The sequence below is a fragment of the Hemiscyllium ocellatum genome, chromosome 4 (genome assembly GCF_020745735.1).
Source record: "Hemiscyllium ocellatum isolate sHemOce1 chromosome 4, sHemOce1.pat.X.cur, whole genome shotgun sequence".
NCBI lineage: Eukaryota > Metazoa > Chordata > Chondrichthyes > Orectolobiformes > Hemiscylliidae > Hemiscyllium > Hemiscyllium ocellatum.
The window spans coordinates 76,361,401-76,376,987 of NC_083404.1; the positions used below are offsets into that span (position 1 = coordinate 76,361,401).

Here is a 15,587-nt window from a genome sequence, read left to right on the forward strand (position 1 = left end):
TTTCTGATAGGAAGGAGATCAGAATTGCACGCAATATTCCAACAGTGGCCTAACCAATGTCCTGTACAGCTGCAACATGATCTCCCAACTCCTGTACTTAATACTCTGACCAATAAAGGAAAGCATACCAAATGCCTTCTTAATTATCCTAACTATCTGTGACTCCACTTTCAAGGAGCTATGAACCTGCACTCCAAGGTCTCTTTGTTCAGTAACACTCCCTAGGACCTTACCATTAAGTGTGTATGTCCTGCTAAGATTTGCTTTCCCAAAATGCAGCACCTCGCATTTATCTGAATTAAACTCCATCTGTCACTTCTCAGCCCATTGGCCCATCTGATCAAGATCCTGTTGTAATCTGAGATAACCTTCTTCGCTATCCACTACACCTCCAATTTTGGTGTCATCTGCAAACTTACTAACTACACGTCTTATGCTTGCATCCAAATCATTTATATAAATGACAAAAAGTAGTGGGCCCAGCACCGATCCTCGTGGCACTCCACTGGTCAGAGGCCTCCAGTCTGAAAAACAACCCTCCACCACCAACTCTCTGTCTTTTACCTTTGAGCCAGTTCTGTATCCAAGTGGCTAGTTCTCCCTGAGATATCAGGGAAATCTAACCTTGCTAACCAGTCTCCCATGGTGAACCTTGTTGAACGCCTTACTGATGTCCATAAAGATCACATCTAATGCCCTGTCCTCATCAATTCTCTTTGTTACTTCTTCAAAAAACTCAATCAAGTTTGTGAGACATGATTTCCCATGCATAAGGTCATGTTGACTATCCCTAATCAGTCCTTGCCCTTCCAAATACATGTACATCCTGTCCCTCAGGAATTCCTCCAACAACTTGCCTACCACCGACATCAGGCTCACTGGTCTATAGTTCCCTGGCTTGTCCTTACCACCCTTCTTCAACAGTGACACCATGTTAGCCAACCTCCAGTCTTCTAGCGCCTCACCTGTGACTATCGATGATACAAATATCTCAGCAAGAGACCCAGCAATCACTTCTCTAATTTTCCACAGAGTTCTAGGGTACACCTGATCAGGTCCTGGAGATTTATTCACCTTTATGCGTTTCAAGACATCCAGCACTTCCTCCTCTGTAATATAGACATTTTTCAAGGTGATTTGCTTTTCCAGAAAGCAGCAAATAACCCATTGTTTTTCCTCAGTTTTTGTATGAAATCATATGATTAGTATTTTGTCAACCCAATAATGTCTAAATAATTCCATTTTCCAGTCTCTCCAATTTAATATATACATGCCATTCAGAGTTTTCTGATTCCTACGTACGCAGATCAAATAGATACAATTAAGGAATGTAATCCATCACAATTCTTCTTCAAATATATAGAGGATTGGTTAGTTCAATTGGCTGGACAGCTGGTGCGTGATGCTAAGATTATTGGTTCAATTTTCATGCCAGCAGCGGTGAACATGAACCTAAGAATTAGGAGCAGGAATAGGCTATCTAGCTACTTGATCCTTCTCTGCCATTCAATAAGATCTTATTGTGGTCTCATGTCCACTTATCCACCCTCTCAACATAACCCTTAATTCCTTTGCTGTTCAAAAAATTATCTGTCTTTAAAAACATTTACTGAGGAGCCTCAACTACTTCATTGGGCAGGGAATTCCACTGATTCAAAACCCTCTGTTTTCTTCTTAATTCAGTCTGAAATTTTGAGTATATGCCCTCTTGTCTTAGTTTCACCTGTCAGTGGAAACATTCTCTCTAGTTTTATGTATTCCCATCATAATCTTATATGTTTCTCTAAGTTTCCTCCACTGCCATTCTTCTAAATTCCAATGAATATCATCCCAGCCCACTCAGTCTCTCCTCATAAGTCAACCCTCTCTGAAATCAAAAGTAGTGTACATCCTCTGCACCCCTTCTAGTGAAAAAATCTCCTTGTCAATCTCACCCCCACCCTCCCACACCCCACCCTTATCTGATGCAGTGACCCTCTGGTTAAACCATCTCTCCCTCTCATGAGAGAAGAGTCCAGCAGGATAAGTCGACTGTACTTTTACTCCAGTTCTTCCCAAATTCTAAACTCACATCCACAACTTTACTGTTTAATTAAAACAGGTAGTCAAATACAAAATCTTCCATTAAGCGACGCTGGATAAGCACGTTGTTGTTGTGCGAGATTTCCCAAATTGACAAACGTTGCAAAATCTCACTTAGTTTCAGTTTTGATACGGAATGTACGTCTGATGATACCACAATCCCTCGACCTCAGAGTTGAATGATTTTCTAGTGTCGGGTTCGCTCGCTCTGGCAAGCGCTTTATCCCCAACCCCCAAAAGGTGCAGCAGAGGAGCTGCTTCGTGCACGCGCCGGGTCCCGGGTGCACAGGGTGGTCTGAAGCAGGGAGAATGAATGAATGAATGAATGAATGAAGGGACGGAATCCAGCGCGTGTGACCGATGGGCCGCGGTGACGCGTGCAGGCGCGGTGACGTCACAGGCGCCTGTCGGCTGTTGACTTGAAACAAAAACAGGAGAGGAGAGGAGGAGCGTCAGGCTGCTTTCCGAGTGGGCAGTTGCCAGGTGAGAGAATTCAGCTGAGGTCTTCCCCCCCCCCCCCCCCCCCACCTTTCCTCTAACATAACAATTCCCTGAGCAGGTGGATCTGCAGCCCCCATTCTCCCCTACTTCCTTCCGACGATCGGGGCTGCGACTAGGAGGTGAGGCCTAACATTTGACAGCTCACTTTGATTACAGGGCCTCCATCAACCTCGGGCCTCGGGCTGGTAGATACGATAAACGGCCGCTGATGGTGCCGACCGAGTACTGTGTAAGGAAAGGAGGGGAGGGCTTTTATTCCCCTTTCCCTCTTCTTCCCCCTTCCCGGTCGTATTAGCCCGTTGTGAGGCCGTCGCATGCCTGGGCATGGGGTCAGGCGGTGAAGCTGCTTACATTGTCAGGTTTGCACTGGGGATGACTCAGCCTCTGAGGCCGTTTCCCTGCTATTTAACAATAGTTTAAAAAAAGTTCGAGCAGCTTTGCCGAAGCAGAATGGGCTGTAAAGTTTTATGGTTCTAGTTTGTTGGATTCGCGTTGCTTGCTTAACAGAATTGTGGTTTACATACAGTAAGCGTGGTCCTCCGTTTCACTGAACACGCTGATACGTTTGAAATTGTCAAATGTTATTTTTTTACAAGTGCAAGCTAAGTAATATGTTGAGAAATATTGTTTATTCTGCTTAATAATTTGGTTTAACACGTCTAGCAGATAGTTGCTGTTCTGGTATACTGAGCTTGTGTTGCTGTTTGGAGTTGAGTGCAAGCAGTGTATTTATTTTTTAAGCTAGAAAATAACATACAAGCGTTAACACCAGGCGGTGATGTAACTTGGAGATATAAAGTAATCTTGTTTATATTTCTTACGGTTTCCTATTGTTCATTATTGTTAAGACAAGGAATGTCTTATTTATCAGAGTACATTTTCAAATTTAAACTATTTATGGAGAAGTGCATATTTTTGGTATGTAGCTGTCATCCTTAAAAATAAATTGTGTTGAAATTTTTAGGAATGGTGTTTTGGAGAGGTGTTTCGATGGCTTGGCTATATATGTATTGGTGTTGGAAATCACCTTAGCCAGGCTACAACAGCTGCTTTTGTTTTGTTAACTTTTAAGTTTGGATTGGTAATTAGTGGTGATAAATGTTCCTATGAGTCTGTATTTTGAGCATTTGAATTTTACTTCAGTACAGTAATGAACTTCATGAAAACATATCAACATTTGAGTTGACAGTTGAACTGTCAATTGCTCCAGATGATATAGTTGATGGATCCTGACCAGATGTTCCCTATGCCCCTTATAGCCTCTTATGACTTCTGGGAGAGACAAATGCACAAGTTGTCTTTGAATCAATAAGGAAAAATTAGTCTGGAATGTTTCGTTCAGATCTTCTTGTTTTTATAGATGAACAAGGTCAGACCAAGAGGTCATGTTAACCATGTATTATCTGTAAAGCTATTTATTGTCTTCTGGAAAAGTCCCAAAACTGTTCAGCTCCCCCTGAAGGAGTGTAGAGACAACACTCTCTCCAGTCGCTGGCAAAACATTTCAGAGGTTTGATATTTTCTGGGAAAAGAAAAAATGCTTATCCTATTCAAAATCTAGTGTAGTTTAAAATCATGTCATCTGCCATTGTGTTAAATCATAATCTATCAACAGGCACATACTCCAACACTCCCATTATATTGCAGTGTTGTTGGGTCATCTGTTTTTATAAAATTAATTTTAATTTTATAAGAACAATTTTTGTTTCTGAGCAGTTAATTAATTAAGATTACCTTAATTTTGTACTATAAATTTCTAAGGAAGCATTCAAGATATAAAATGTAAATGTCAAGTAGTAAACTATACACATTGCAACTTTTGAAGAAGTTAATACTATCATCTCTATAAGTAAACCAATCTGGAGTACTGCAATCACACTATAGTGATACTTATTTATATATAAGTAAAACTTTAATTATTGATCAATCTACTTGACATTTTCTCAAAGGGTAGTCCTTACTCACATGTTTCTATGTTTCTGTCACCATTATGATCTTTAATATAAGTGGATTGCTTTATAAAACTTTATCTACATTATATCCATGAAACTCCATGCACTATTTTACTCTGATAGGTTTTCCATGTAGAACATCTGTAGTGTCCCCTGCAACACAGCTAGCTGTTCATATTATTGGTCTTGTTAATATTTTTTATTCGTTCATGAGATGTCCCTGGAGCTTTGGAGGCTGAGGGATGACCTTTATAGAAGTTTATAAAATCATGAGGGGCATGGATGGGATAAATAGGTAAGGACTTTTCTCTGGCATGGGGGAATCCAGAACTAGAGGGCATGGGTTTAAGGTAAGAGGAGAAAGATTTAAAAGGGACCTAAGGGGCAACCTTTTCATGCAGAGGGTGGTGCATGTATGGAATAAGCTGCCAGAGGTGGTGGTGGAGACTGGTACAGTTAAAATATTTTAAAAGATGTCTGATAGGGTATATGAATAGGAAGGGTTTTGAGGGATATGGAACAAATGCTGGCAAATGGGACTAGATTAATTTAGAATATCTGGTATGGACAAGTTGGTCCGAAAGGACTATTTCTGTGCTGTACATCTTATGACTCTGTGTTGGTGTCGCTCGCCAGGCTGACCTTTATTGTCCATACATGTCTGGAAGGTGGTGGTAAGCTGCCTTTTTGAACCATTTCAGTCCTTGTAATTTCACCTAGCAATAGTGAAGGAACAACAATATGGATCCAAGTTAGGAGTATAAGTAGGCCATTCAGCATCTCACATCTGCTTTACTATTTAATAGGATCGTGGCTGATGTTCTCGTGTTTCGAATTTCCATCCACCTTGTTTTTGTGTTCTTCTCAGATTAGGTTACTTAAAGTGTGGAAACAGGCCCTTCGGCCCAACAACTCCACACTGACCCTCCAAAGAGCAACCCACCCAGACCCCTACATCTAACACTATGGGCAATTTAGCATGGCCAATTCACCTAACCTGTACACTTTTGGATTGTGGGAGGAAACCCATGCAGACATGGGGAGAATGTGCAAACTCCACACACACAGTTGCCTGAGGCAGGAATTGAACCTGGGTCTCTGGTGCTGTGAGGCAGCAGTGCTAACCACTGTGCCGCCCTTGATTACATTACATTCTTGTTGTTAGGCAAGGTAATCAAATTATCTCAAAAGATTCAGTGACTTTGTCTCCAATGCCTTCTGTGCATCCAAAAATCATACAACCTTCTAAGATGAGAAAAAAGTTACTAATCCCTGCTCTAAAAGGGCGAACCCTAATTCTTTAAACCGTACCCCCTAGATTTGTATCCACTTTGTCAGGACCTTCTAGGATCTTATATACTTCAAACAAGTCACCCATCATTCTTTTGGAGATCCTTTGGGTAAAAAAGACCTGTCAGTCCAACCCTTCCTATTTAAACAATATGCTCAGCCCTGGTATCGATCCAGTAAACTCCTCTGAATCACCAAGGTATTTGCATTTAAAACTGCACGCAATGCTTGAGGTGTGGCCTTACCAGTTTCTTATATACCTGGAGTATGAGATCATTACTTTTATGTTTAATTACACTCATTATAAAATATAACATCCATAAGCCTTGTAAATGATTTGCTGCATGTGCATACTAATTTTTAAGACTTGTGCACTACAGCATTCAGATCTCTCTTTACCTTGAAATTCCGCAGTATTCTCCATTTAAATAATTCCCTGCTGTTATTGCCAAAGCAAACAACTTTACGTTTTCTCACATTGTCAGATTTTTGATCACCTCATTTGACCTATAGTGAGCTGTCTGCATCCTGTTATACCATGTTCACAGCATACTTTTTCACCTATCTTTGTGTCCTCTGCAAGTTTTGCTATAACATGCATTGGCTCCCTAGTCTAAGTTATTGATATAAATTGCAAACTTTTCAGATCTCAGCTCAGACCCCTGCAAGACTCCTTCATCAGATCCTGTCAATCAGACAACACACTTTTATGCTTCTTCTATTATCTGCCAGCCAATTTTCTATTCATGTGAATGTGCTAGTCCCTATACTTGAAGCTCTTTTTGTTTTTTGCAGTCATCTTTTAGGTTGCGTCATGTCAAATGTCTTTGGGAAACCCAAATACAGTACTTCTGCAGGCACCACATTATCCAGAGCTCATGTTATTCTTTTGGGAACTCAAATACATTGGTTGAACATGATTTGCCTTTGACAAAACTATGCTGACTCTTTGTGATCACTTTGGATTTGTCTAAGTGCATTTATCCTTGGTAATTATTGATTCTAACATGTTCTCCATGACAGAGGTCAGTCTAACTGGCTTGTTGTTTCTATTTTTTGCCAAATATGACTTGTTGGAGAAATCACTGGCAGTGGTGTTCTAATCTATCTGCTATCTTTTCTTCTAGGTGTTGGCGGTTACATGTTTGGAAGATGCTATTTAAGGAGTCATTGAGAGTTACTGCAGGGCATCTTGTAGATAGCACACATTGCTGTTATCGTGCATTGTTGGTGCCAAGATTGAATGTTTGAAGTTGATGAACTGCCTGTCTAATGGGCTGCTTTGATCTGGTTGGTCCTGAGCTTCTGGAGTGTTGTTGAAGCTGCGCTCATCCAGCGCACATGTGACTTGTACTCTGTAGATAGTGGACAATAAGGACTTTTTTTTAAAACTGGAGACTGAAATGAGAGAGAACTATTTGGAAAGCAGTTTTGAAAGAGTGGCTGTAAATTTTGAAACAAAAGAAACCTGACATCCATGGCAAGCGTTGTAAACAACTGTTTTAATAAGCAGTAATTGGAGTTTGAATTTTGATGTTTGGAGTTGAGAGGATATACAGATGTAGCTTTTGTAGGCAGAGGAAGTTGATGCGTGTATGACTCTTTCTGGTCAGTGACCATCCTAGGCTATTGATTGTGAGGGGTCCAATAATGGTAGTCCTATTTGAATATCAATGGGCAATGCTTAGATTCTGTCTTTGTTGGAAATGGTCATTGCCTGGCTCTTTATGTCACAAACAGTGGTTGCCACTTTTCAGTCCATGCCTGGGTGCAATCCAAGTGTTTCTAGAAAGAGATGCAGTCTGCTTTAGTATATGTGGAATTGTAACTGGTGCAAAACATTTGTGTAATCATTGAACATCTCCATTTCTGACCTCTATGATGGAGGGAAGGACATTGATGAGGCAGTTAAGATGTCTGGTTCTGGGACACTATCCTGAGCAATTCCTGCAGAGATGTCCTGGGGCTTAGATAATTGACGTCCAAGAACTGCAACGATCTTCCTTTTGTATCATGCGTGACTTCAACCAGAGAATTTGATTCCCACTGACTCCAGATTTTCTAAAGCTGTTTGATACCACACTTGCCGAAGGCAGTAGCTTTCACCTCACATCTTGAATTTTGCTTTTTTTCTTCATGTTGGGACCAAGACTGTCATGAGGTCAGGAGTCCATGACCCAGGTGGAATCCACACTGCGTGCAAGTGAATAGGTTATACCATTGTGAGTGCGAATTGGTAACACTGTTGACGTTATATCCTTTTATTGCTGCTCAGGAACGTACTTGGGTGGTACTTGGCTGCGTCCATTTATCTAGTTTTTTGTGGACAAACATGAGGACAATTTTTCACGTTAGGTAGGTGCCTGTACTGCAGCTATTCATGGAAGAGCTTGGTGAATGGCGCTGCTAGTTTTGGAGCGCAAGCCTTCAGTACTGTTGCCAAAATGTCAGAGCCCACAACCTCTGCATTATTCAGTGTCTTCTACCATTTCTTGATATCATATGGAGTGAATCAAATTTGTTGAAAACTGACATTTGTGATGCTGAGGATCATAGGAAAGTGAAATGGATTATCTACTGAGCGTTTCTGACTAAGATGGATGCAAACACTTCAGCAGTGTCCTTTGCATTGATCTGGTGGGCTCCTTTTTTTTGATAGGCTGCAAAAACATCCCTTTGTCTTCTGATAGTTCTTGATTGTCTATCACAATTCAGAACTGGATATGGTAGGACAGCAGAATGAAGGGCTTTTGCCCGAAACATCGATTTCACTGCTCGTTGGATGCTGCCTGAACTGCTGTGCTCTTCCAGCACCACTGATCCAGAATCTGGTTTCCAGCATCTGCAGTCATTGTTTGTACCTGTCTGTGTTTTTGTCAAGGTTACAAGATTCTACAAATATGTTAATGACAAAAGAGTAACTAGGGAGAAAATAGAGCCCCTTCAATATGAACAAGGCTGCTTATGTGTGGAATTGCAGGAAATGGGCTAAGTATGAAACAAATATTTTCTGTCAGTATTTACTATGGAGAAGATGGAATTGAGAGAACTTGGAGAAATAAATATCTTGAAAAATATCCATGTTCTAGAGGAGGAGGTGCTGGAAGTCTTAAAAAAACATAAATCCCCAGGACCTGATCAGGTGTACCACAGAACTTTGTAAGAAGATAGGAAAGTCATTACTGGATCCTTTGCTGAGATATTTATTTATACCATTGCCACTGCTGAGGTGCCAGAAGACTAATGTCGTGCTATTGTTTAAGAAAGGTAGTAAAGAAACATCCAGGAACTATAGACTGGTGAGCCAAATGTCAGTGGTAAGTTTTGGAAGGGATTCTGAGGAATAGGATTTACATGCCTTTAGAAAGGCAAGGACTGATTTATGGATAGTCAGTGTAGTTTTGTGTGTGGGGAAATTGTATCTCACTAACTTGATTGAATTTTCTGAAGAATTGATGAAGGCAGACCTGTGGATATTGTATGGGTGTCAGCAAGACGTTCAACAAGCTTCTGCATAGTAGACTGGTGAGCAAGATCAGATCATATTGGCCAACAGGGAGAGCTCACCATTTGGATACAAAATTGACTCCGAGTTAGTGTGATGATGGAGGGTTGTTTTTTGGACTAGAAGCCTGTGACCAGCGGTGTGCCACAAGGATTGGTACTGGGTTCACTACTTTTTGTCACTTAGATAAATGATTTTAGATCAGAAAATAGGAGGTATGGTTAGTAGGCTTGCAGATGACACCAAAATTGGAGGTGTACTGAATAGCGAAGAAGGTTACGTAAGAGTACAATGGGATCTTGATCAAATGGGCCAAGGACTGGCAGATGGAGCTTAATTTAGATAAATGTGAGATGCTACATTTTGGTAGGACAAATCAGGACAGAACTTATTCACTTAATGGCCTGGTCCTGGGGAGTGTTGCTGACCAAAGAGACCTTGGTGTGCAGGTTTTATAGTTCCTTGAAAGTGGAGTCACAGGTAGGCAAGATCGTGAAGGTGTTTGATATGCTTCCCCTTTTATTGAATCAAAATTGCGTTGAGTTGGGAGGTCATCCTGTGGCTGTACAGGACATTGGTTAGGCTACTGTGGGAATATTGCATTTAATTCTGGTCTCTCTGCTATACGAACGCTGTTGTGAAACTCGAGCATTCAGAAAAGATTGATTGACTGTTGCCAGAGTTGGAGGGTTTGAGCTATCTGCAGAGGGTGAAATGGCTGGGGCTAGTTTCCGAGGAGTGTTGGAGGCTGAGGGGTGACCTTTACAGGGTTTATAAAATCATGAGGGACATGGATAGGGTGAATAGCCATGGTATTTTTCTTTCCCCAGGGTAGGGGGAGTCTGAAACTGGAGGGTTTAAGGTGAATGAGTTTAAAAAGTCACCTAAGGGGCAACCTGTTGTTGGAGAATGTGTATGTGTATGGAATGAGCTGCCAGAGAAGGTGGTGGAAACTGGTACAGTTAGAACATTTATGGCCGCCTTCATGACCTTGTCTACCTGTGACTCCACTTTCAAGGTACTGTGAACCTCCACGCCAAGAACTCTTTGTTCAGTAGTAGGAAGAATTTAGAGGGATTTGGGTCAAATGTTGGCAAATAGGATTGTTAATTTAGAATATCTGGTCAGATGAGTAGGACTCTTTGACTTTCGGGTCAGAACTTCATTTTTACTTATGCTTGGTGCGGTTTCTAGCGGAGCCTTCTGCACTCTTAATTGAACTAAGATTAATCTCCTTGCTCAATGGTTATGGTAAAGTGAGTATATAGGTAAAAGTGAGGACTGCAGATGCTGGAAACCAGAGTTTAGATCAGTGTGGTGCTGGAAAAGCATAGCAGGTCAGGCAGCATCTGAGGAGCAGGAAAATCGATGTTTTGGGCAAAAGCCCTTCACCAGGAATGGGCTTTTGCCTGAAACATTAATTTTCCTGCTCCTTGGATGCTGCCTGACCTGCTGTGGTTTTCCAGCACCACTCTGATCTAAAAATGGGTGTATGTCAGGCCCTGAGATTGTGGTTGAATATGATTTTGCTGATGGCCCATGTTGTCTCGTGGATCTCTAGTTTTGAGTTGCTAGCTTTGATCAAAGTCTGTCCCGTTTAGCATTGTAGTAGTACACAATATGATGGATGATATCTTTGATGTGAAAATAGGACTTAGTTGCTGGAAGGTGTTGGTGTTCATCTTACTGATACTGTCATGGACAAACATACTACAGAGGAACCCCGATTATCCAATTAAGATGGACAGGCAGTATTCCCACTCCAAACTCCCCCCCCCCCTCCACCGGCCATGCCCTGTGCTTTCAGCATTCCACATTTCCAGCTAGCGGATGGAGTGAAGCAGCCAGATGTGTCTTATCTCTTCTTCCCAATGGGACTCAGGAACAAAATGATGTTACAGAATGTAGACGGCAGTCGGACTGGATATCAACAGTAAGACTGCTGCTGTCTTTTGGGGAAGACTCTCAATAGTGCATGCAGGTTCAAGCACACAACATTCTTTTGCAACTTTGACAAGTTCCCACTCTGCCCTGTAGAAGGCAATTTTGGAGACATGATCTAGGGTCTTTATTTGAGAATATACAGCGCTCTGAATTTGCCCAGATTGTCATAACATCTGCCTTCGTTTGGAGGGGGAGGGGGGGAGGTCAGTCATTTTGAGATGGTGCCTGGGCTCACCTCAATGTACAGCTTGGACAATGCCATTGTTCTCAGTAGCATAGAGATGTACAGCACAGAAACACCTCCTTCGGTCTAACTCACCCATGCCGACCAGATATCCCAACCCAATCTAGTCCCACTTGCCAGCACCCGGCCCAAATCCCTCCAGCCCTTCTATTCATATACCCATCCAGATGCCTTTTTAAATGTTGCAATTGTACTAGCCTCCACCACTTCCTCTGGCAGTTCATTCCATACATGCACCCACCACCGTCTGAGTGAAGACATTGCCTCTTGCGTCTCTTTTGTATATCTTTCCCCTCTCACCCTGAACCGATGCCCTCCAGTTCTGGAGTCGCCTGCCCGCCCACCTCGGGGAAAAGACTTTGTCTATTTATTATATCCATGCCCATCATTTATTTTATAAACCTCAGCCTCTGACAGTCTATGGAAAACAGCCCCAGCCTATTCTGCCCCTCCTGAAAGCACAAATTCTCCGATCCTGGCAACATCCTTGTAAATCTTTTCTGAACCCATTCAAGTTTCACAACGTCTTTCCAAAAGGAAGAAGACTATTGCATGCAATATTTCAACAGGGGCTGAACCAATGTCCTGTACAGCTGCAACATGACCTCCCAACTCCTGTACTCAGTACTCTGACCAATAAAGGGAAGCATACCAAATGCCGCCTTCACTATCCTATCTACCTGTGACTCCACTTTCAAGGAGCTATGAACCTGCACAACTAGGTCTCTTTGTTCAGCAACACTCTCTAGGGCATTACCATTAAGTGTATAAGCCCTGCTAATATTTGCTTTCTCAAAATTCAGCACCTCACATCTATCTAAATTAAATTCCATCTGCCACTTCTCAGCCCATTGGTCCATCTGATCAATATCCTGTTGTAATCTGAGGTAACCACCTTCACGGTCCATGACACCTTCAATTTTGGTGTAATCAGCAAACTTACTAACTAAACCTCTTATGCTCACATCCAAATCATTTATATATCATCCAAATCATTTGTAAGCCAAATTCACGTTTAATCATTGTAAACAAAAGACACGATCGCCGCACCAGTCTTGGTAACTCTTAGATGTAATGTTTTTACAGGACCTTGAGATCATCTTGGATAATCCAAAATTTGGATAATTGATATTTGGATCATCTAGGTTGCTCTATTAGATTTGTGGTGATGGGGTAAAGTACAGTATTAGTAACTCCTGTTAATCCATGACCCTCACTTCCTGACCATCACCTTGGACGTTGAACCAGTTTTTGTTTTCCCACAGGTATGTCTGTAGTCCTCATTGTGGCTACCCTTCAGTCATCTGACTCTCGCTGTTAAATTACCCATGAGTCGACTGCAGGCAAAGGATCCCTCTTATGGCTGGTGATTAGAAAATAGTCCCTCAATGGATATTTTTCGTGTTGGTATGTACATACCTTTATTGGTATATTTTTCTTGAGTTCTTAAGTTGTACTCCTCTGGTTCCAAATTGTTGAATACATGGGCACGTGAAGTACATGGTACTTCATCAATCCCTTTTAGATGTGTGCAAAAATTCTGGAGGATTATTATGCAGCAATCAAGGCAATCTTGGGTTATATACTAATTGGTATGGTCTATAACTCCAAGCTATCTGTAAAGAGTTTTTTGTATGTCTACGTATTTGGCAGGTCAACCTTTATTTTAAGCAGCATTTAATTTTAGTATGTTTTCTTTTGTGCAAGGCTTTGTTGAAAGGATCTTTTGCAACAGTATGCATTATAGTAATCATAAAATTCTCATGTATGTTCTGAAATTTAGAATTATTAATTTATTAATAATTTTGGTGGCCTCAGGCCTGTGATGACCCTCCTTTCCATGACTTTGTCCAGTACAAACTCTTTTTCCTTACTATTTTCGTTGTGGATATGCTGAACTTGACCCCCATATCCACAAGATGTAAGACATTGCAATCTGTTCCATTTCTTCAGATCCGTGGCATTTGAATTTAATTTTCTTTTAATTTTCTGTCTAAGGGTAACTGTTAGTTGGGTATGCTGGTGTGATACAATATTTATGACAAATATCACATTTGCATTCTTATCTGTTCTACAAGAGATTCCTATTCTTTATCCATAATGCTGGCATTCTTTAATGTAGCTTAAACTTTTGTATGTAAGAGGGTTAATAAATTATTTATGCATTTTCCATATAACCCTCTCATCAGTGAAACTGCTATCTACTGAGGTGACTGTCACTTCTTGGAATTCTTGATGCTTAACGTTCAGTTTCTTCAATGGAATACGATTAATGCCCTATTGCTGTTTGCTTTATCCAGTGTTTCTGAGTAATAGTTCAGCTAATTGGTCCGAAACCCTGATTGGCAGCCAGTATCGCGCAGCTGAATTAATCACAAACCAGATACTCATGGGTTGACTTGGGTCTTTGGCCATGAGTAAATACTTTCTTGATGCTCATCCTTGCCATAGTCACCCTCAGAATGATCTGTTTCATGCGTTGCTTCAAATACTTGGCTTCTTATCCTAGGACAATTCCTGACAGTGATAGTTGGAGTCATATCTATTAATTATTCTCCTGGGAGAGGAAAAGCAATAGTGATAGGAGACACCATTGGGACGGGTATAGAAGGGCATTTCTATAGCTGCCAATGTTGATCTAGGATGATGATTGATTTCCCTGGGGCCAGCATCAAGGATAATCAGCTGCAGGGCATTGTGAACAGTCAGAACTAGTGGCTACATTTGGTCGAAAGAACTTGGGGAGCTCTGTCGCAAATTGAAAAGCAAAACCTCAAAGGTTGTAAACTCTGTCAAGTGGCACTAGGAATAATCCAGTGAGTACAGGAATAATCAAATTAACGTGTCTGAAGGAGGGAAGTTTTTAGATTCCTGGAATATTGGGTCCGTTTCTGAGGAAGGTGGGATCCATACAAGTCTGATAGATTGAATCTGAACAGCAATGGGACCATTATCCTTGTGGAAGGGTGGAGGTTTAAACTAATTTTGACAGGAGAATGGAATACAGTGTGGAGGTACAGTAATGGGTGACACTCAGTCAAGCAAAGGAAAAAGCCGAGGCAGTTTGATGGGTAGAGCATGTATAGTCAAACTAATACAAGATGTTGTAAGGTGTTTAATTTGAGGCAAGCAGTGTTGCATGTAAGACAGATGATCGGAGGGTGCAGATTAATACCTGGGAAGATAGCATCATTGCTATCACAGAAACATGTGGTTGTGAGAGGACTAGCATCTCAACATTCTGGGGTATAACATCTTCAGGTGACATGAGGAGGATTTGTAGAAGAGGAGGTGATGTGATCAGAGACCATTCCTTCATTAAGAAGGGATGATATCTTATGGAAACAAAGCATTAGAAGCTATAATAAAACTTTAAAAAGCTCAAACTGTAAATAGCAAGTAATGGACAATGATTTGGCTAGAGAAAAACTTAAAGCAAAGGAGGAAAGAAGAAGTATTTTCTGATATAATTTTGATTCCGTTATGGGATTTAATTCAACTAAACATCTGTGTTTTGTGCTGAAAAATATGTTGCTGGAAAAGAGCAGCAGGTCAGGCAGCATCAAAGGAGCAGGAGAGTCGACATTTCGGGCATAAGCCCTCCTTCAGGAATGAGGAGGGTGTGCCCACCACGCTAAGATAAAAGGTAGGAAGGAGGGACTTGGGAGAGGGGTGTTGGGAATGCGATAGGTGGAAGGAGGTTAAGGTGAGGGTGATAGGCCGGAGAGGAGGTGGGTGTGGAGAGGTTGGGAAGAAGATTGCAGGTCAAGAAGACGGTACTGAGTCAGAGGGTTGGGACTGAGAAAAAGTGGGGGGAGGAGAAATGAGGAAACTGGAGAAATCTGCATTCATCCCTTGTGGTTGGAGGGTTCCTAGGTGGAAGGTGAGGCGCTCTTCCTCCAGGTGTCGTGTTGCCATTGTCTGGCGATGGAGGAGGTCAAGGGCCTGCGCGTCCTTGGCGGAGTGGGAGGGGGAGTTAAGGTGTTCAGCATCTTAAGATCTGTGTTTTGTGCCTATATTTTCCAGAGAATGAAATGAGAAGATATTTCACCTCATTTGAAGAGGTAGC

General features: G+C 41.6%; 1 protein-coding gene across 4 annotated transcripts in view; it reads left to right on the forward strand.

The window, feature by feature from the left end:
• The first annotated feature begins 2,494 nt into the window (after positions 1-2,494).
• The window catches only part of rb1cc1 (RB1-inducible coiled-coil 1), a 212,872-nt gene continuing 199,779 nt past the window's right edge, over positions 2,495-15,587 (forward strand). For 2 of the 4 annotated variants that reach the window (XM_060823471.1, XM_060823474.1), the window contains exons 1-2: positions 2,495-2,565; positions 12,784-12,925. The gene's annotated coding sequence lies outside the window, so the exon portion shown is untranslated. Of the gene's footprint in view, positions 2,566-2,627; positions 2,703-12,783; positions 12,926-15,587 lie in introns of those variants that run through there. The other 2 variants (XM_060823472.1, XM_060823473.1) reach the window with 2 other exon arrangements.